The sequence below is a fragment of the Calidris pugnax genome, unplaced genomic scaffold, assembly GCF_001431845.1.
Source record: "Calidris pugnax isolate Ruff unplaced genomic scaffold, ASM143184v1 scaffold8, whole genome shotgun sequence".
In the NCBI taxonomy this organism is placed as follows: Eukaryota; Metazoa; Chordata; class Aves; order Charadriiformes; family Scolopacidae; genus Calidris; species Calidris pugnax.
Window position 1 is genome coordinate 22,517,333 of NW_015090830.1, and position 5,080 is coordinate 22,522,412.

The 5,080-nt window shown below is 38.8% G+C and overlaps 1 long non-coding RNA gene across 1 annotated transcript; it reads right to left on the minus strand.

Annotated features, from left to right (window-relative positions):
- Positions 1-2,458: 2,458 nt before the first annotated feature.
- On the minus strand, positions 2,459-4,768 carry LOC106887379. The gene is made up of 3 exons (XR_001411873.1): positions 4,537-4,768; positions 2,620-2,668; positions 2,459-2,538 (listed from the first exon to the last, which is right to left on the minus strand). It is a non-coding gene; the product is annotated as an uncharacterized LOC106887379 (long non-coding RNA).
- Between the last annotated feature and the right edge of the window lie 312 nt (positions 4,769-5,080).

The window sequence follows — 5,080 nt, forward strand, 5'->3', positions numbered from 1 at the left end:
GAGATTCATTCTACCAACATGAGGCCACACATGTCTAGAGCTGAGATAATTTTGCAGCCTCATTTCTTTTCCTGATGCTGAGAGGGATTTCTTGACTGTAATAAAATCAGTGTTCATAAGGCAGGCACATGTCAATATAGAAGGATTCTTTTTACTGTTTACTAGTGAATTGAGAAGAAGATGGTTTATATTGGATCTTTTTGTGAGCCCTACTATTCTTCATTCAGGAAGATTTTGAGATATAAAAGACTCTTTTTTCAAGCTGTAACTCTAGTTACAGCTTGAAACTAAAAACATGGAAGGGCATGTGATTTACAAAGTGAGAAATTGCAAAAATTGAAGCTTAATAACAATTACTCATACGAAAAAGGTAAAGGTCCATGGAAATCATTCAGGATCCAGGCAATAACTGTTGGACATGTGGAGATTTCAATTCAACAACATTTAAGGAAATCAAGAGAAGATTTTATAAGATTCTGTTATATAAAGAAAACAGAAGATGTGCAGGAGTATTGAAATAATGTTTTATATTTAAAAACTATTTAAATAGTGATGTTTGTATTCTTAAGAGGGGATTTCAGAACAGTCATGTAAAGGCAAATCATAGTGCAGGAAAGTTTTTGGTAGTAATATTCCTTCAAAATTCGAGGTGTAAGTTTACTAGGAACAATCAGTGTATCAAGTATAACTGTTCTTACCTATGTCAAATGAAAACAGAACACAAAGATAGTGTAATACAGCACGACTTTTCATCTTCTTTGCATTGTACTTCACCGGCAACTCGTTTTTCTTTAACATCATCCCAGTCTTCACAGTACAAGTACCTTAGAGTTTGTTCTCTTCTACCATCTAGAGGGGAAACTGTACAACACAGAGAAAAGTCATTTTAACTTTGACAGAAAGTTAGAGAAATAGTTTCAATTCCTTATATCGTGATTGTTTCCTAGAAATCCTTTTTGCAGTTAATATAACAGGTGCTGAAACCAGTGAGGACAAAGTTAACAGAAAGCTTTGTAATGTTTTCAAAGCTGTAGGTGTAATACTACAATTTTATAAAATGAAAAAATTGAGCTTGTATAGGCAAAAAAGCCCTTTCAATTCTAGTTAAAAGTCTCGTGGAAAAGATTCAATTACATTGCAGGAATCATTGGGTACTGGTGCATGGATTTAGAGAGCCAAGATCTACAAAGTTTTTGTCCACTAGTGCTATCAAATAACGCTGTTAGCTAATTCCACTGCTCTGCAACATGTACAGCCTGAATAAGATATCTAGTAACACTAGCTCTAACAGAACACTTTGTCCTGCAGTACACCCTTAAAGAGGTCTAATTGTGTGTACAACTATTCTAGTTGTGGATAGTCATGACTTTTTCAAATTATGTCCAGAGGAAAAAAAATTAGGGATAAGTATGATTTGAAGCTGCTGAGTGTTAAGATGACCAATATATTAATTATGTAACTACAAGAAATTCTAGATTGTGAAGGTTTTTCTAATCTGTTTGTTTCATAGAAATTGCCTTTTTCTACTTTAAAGTGGTACTTCATTACTCTATTTGAGTGGATACCTGTAGAGATCTAGTCAACACATGCTCAGCTAAAAAAATCATCCAGGCTCTCATTATCTCATCTTGGTTACTGAAACTTTTTTTTCCCTGCAGCATTAGTAAATTTACCCTTGTCCCATTAGAATGCTACTGCCAAGCGTATTTCCCAAATTCACCTCACTCTGTGAGTCCTATTTTTGCATATTCTGTTTTGCTCTGTCTTGTGTCATTCTTCCTTTCCTAGGTTCCCATTGTCTATCCATCCACCCGAAGACAAGCGTTACCCCTTATGTTAGATTTTCAAACAAGCACTCCTGGGTTTTCTTCTGAACTTGCCCTTCCACAATTAGGAGTTGACCCCAATAAACATACAAGATTAATATACTAGCCTCTTTTTAATTACTTCTTAAAACTTTTTTTTTTCCTTCTTATTGTTTCAAGGAGGGGGAGAAACGCTTTTCCACTGAAAGCTTGTCAACAGAGAGTTGTTCTGCTGAGATCACAGCATATTCACTGATTAGCGCTGTCTTATTGTTTCCTTGGCCTCCTGCGCCAGCTGGTCTCTATCCAGCTTTGAATCCTGCCTCCTACTTAGATCATTAGCCCCTTCAGCTGGGGCCGCCTGCTTTATTCTGGGCTTGTGTAGCGTCCAGCAAAACAGGGTCTTCCTCCAAGAATACAGCTGCTTGGTCTAGTGATAATAAACATAATAAATGTATTACTGCTGGGATTATTATTATGACTATAATATTTATATGCCTAGCGGAAAGAGATGAATTCAACACCCAGTAAACTCCACCAGAAAGAACATGACCCAATTAACAATGAGACCTTTAAGTGTATTTTCATCGCTGGCAAAGGCAGGACCCCTGCTGGTTGATCTGTAAAACGTTGATGGTGATTGTTTTAAAGGCAGCCACTCAACAGACCCTCCCGGGTGGATCGGTTCATGTCACTGCCTCAAGCCAGGATCATCAAAGAAAAGTTGTGGATACTACAAGGAAGAGAAACAGAAACCTTAACCTTCAAAGTCTCCCGTGAATCACATCTGTCAGCAGATATTTTATAAACTTACCCTGGATGTTGGCACACCTTCTGGCTGTCTCATAAATGCAAGGCTACTTCTGTAGGAAAAAATGGAGTTCGTTAAGGAAAACGGTTTAGATGAGGTTGAGCACTGTCTGCTTTAGCATGTACCATGCCTACTGTATCAAGTGACTGTATGTGAACAAATTCCAGGTTTTTTAGCAGTGCAGGAAAACAAAAAGTAGTACGATAAAGCTGGGCATCCAAATAAGTGTTTAGTTTTATTAGTGGCCTGACCAGACTAATCTCATAGGACATCATGCATTTGCCACAAGGCTAAGATGATGCAGATGCATAGAAAACTGGGCCTCCAAGTGCCATCAGAACAGTTTGACAGAAGAGCACACAAAGATAATTGCACTGAGGAGCTTGATGTTATATGGATAACATGATCCCACTATGTATTGAAAAGGTGTTTGAATCTTACCCTGGCTGCCTCAGTTTTAGCTCTTATTTCAAAAGTTAGCTTCCTTACCACTAGAAACAAGCCCTTAGCCCAAGCTGGCAGAAATGTGATGAGCTTGTCTTTGCTGTGTGTTTTTCACTGCATATTTTACAGGCTCATCTAAGAAACTGATTGATTGGCAGTGATGCAGCCTGCTAGATTAAGTCAAACGTTAATGAGTTTCAGCAACTGTTGTCTTGTTCAGGCGATGACTCTGTTAAATATTTTGGGGGATTTTAAAGTCCAGTGTGAAAGAAGTGATGGGAATGGCTGATGGAGCTGAAGGTTCCACTCGCATATTGCTGACAGGGGAGAGTCAGTGCCTATAAAGCCAGAAGTGACCCTGGTGGTCACAAAGCCTGAACTAGTGGGAGAGTGTGATGTATGAAGCTTCATTTTAGAAGGATTCAACTTTCCTTTTGTCTTCCTACTTCAGCTTTCTTTCCACTAAATCAGTTTTGGGCTTCATTTGGAGAATATGTGTGTATTTCTTTATCAGTGAGAAGACAAAGGGTAACAGTTTTAAACTGAAAGATGGTAGATTTAGAGTAGCTATTAGGAAGAAATTTTTTACTATGACCGTGGTGAAACACTGGAACAGGTTGCCCAGAGAAGCTGTGGATGCCCAATCCCTGGAAGTGTTCAAGGCCAGGCTGGATGGGGCTTTGAGCAACCTGGTCTGGTGGGAGGTGTCCTTGTCCATGGCAGGGAGGTTGGAACTAGATGGTCTTTAAGGTCCCTTCCAACCCAAACCATTCCATGATTCCAATTTTGGTGCTTAATCTCTAAACTATTAGATGCTTCCCTTAAATTTGAGGAGAAACTTTAATTAATTGCTCAATTTATTTTACATATTTTCCATAGATCTGTGTCAGTGAGAAGCTGTTGAGCTTAACTACAAAAAACTTTTGCCTGACTTTGTACTGCAGAGGTGGCCAAGGCATCATGGACATCTGAACTCTCAGAAACTCACTCTGTGTACCTAGGAGGGGAGCTTGTCTCAGAAGAGAAAATTAAAAGGTTCAGATTGAAAAAGATTAAAGACTGAAAAAAGACTAATGAAGTAACAAACTTTTTGTAACAATTGTTTCTTGTTCAGACTAGAGGCTAACTTTAAAAAAGGGAGGTACTCTAGCTTTTAAAATTGCTAGGGATAGAGAAGAGTTACAATCTTCTCTTAAAGCAAAATTATTCTAAGGGGTAATGGCCTTGAGAGACAGAGAGAGAAAGGAAAAATTAGTACTTAATGTAGAGAAAGACCTGATTCTCCTGTAGTGAACAAGTAAAATAGGAGTTATAACTTCATAAATTTTGTAACCAAAAACCTGATTATCTTCAAATCAGAAACCAACTCTTATTTACTCTTATTAAAAAGGAAACTCCAAATTAAAATTGCCAACCTAAAAAATTAAAATACACCCATAACCACTTCCCATTATCATTTTTCCACATAGGCAGTACCTGGTGTTAACAGAAGGGTGCTGAAGCTGGTGATTTGTAGTGCTGGACAGGAAGACAGCTAGTCCTGGTTATCAGCAGTGCTGGACAGGAAGACAGTCCTGGCAGCCCTCTCTTGAGGTAAGTTGCAGTCACCTCTGTAATGATCACTTCTAGAACCTTTTTCCTTCAGTATGGCTTCTTGAGGGGCAATCAGACCTGCTCCAGAGCCCCAGCTGAACACGTGCCTCATGGGGGTCTGGTGTTTCCAGTTGGTTCTGTAGAAATATTTTCTTTCCTCTACCCCACTGTTAGAATTCCTGGTCCAATACAGGCTTTCTTCGTATGAGGTCATTGCTTCTGTCACTATGCAGGCAAAACAGCTTCTTCTGGAGCGGATGACCCAATTACTGTGGTAACAGATGGGCCAGTATACAATGCACTCGCCAGCTGACTGCTTGCAAACATGTTTTTAAACGGATATCATCATAATTTGCTACACAGGAACTGACAAATTGCATTCTACTTGACGGACTATGATACAGATCTGCTGTAGTGACAGCCTTCT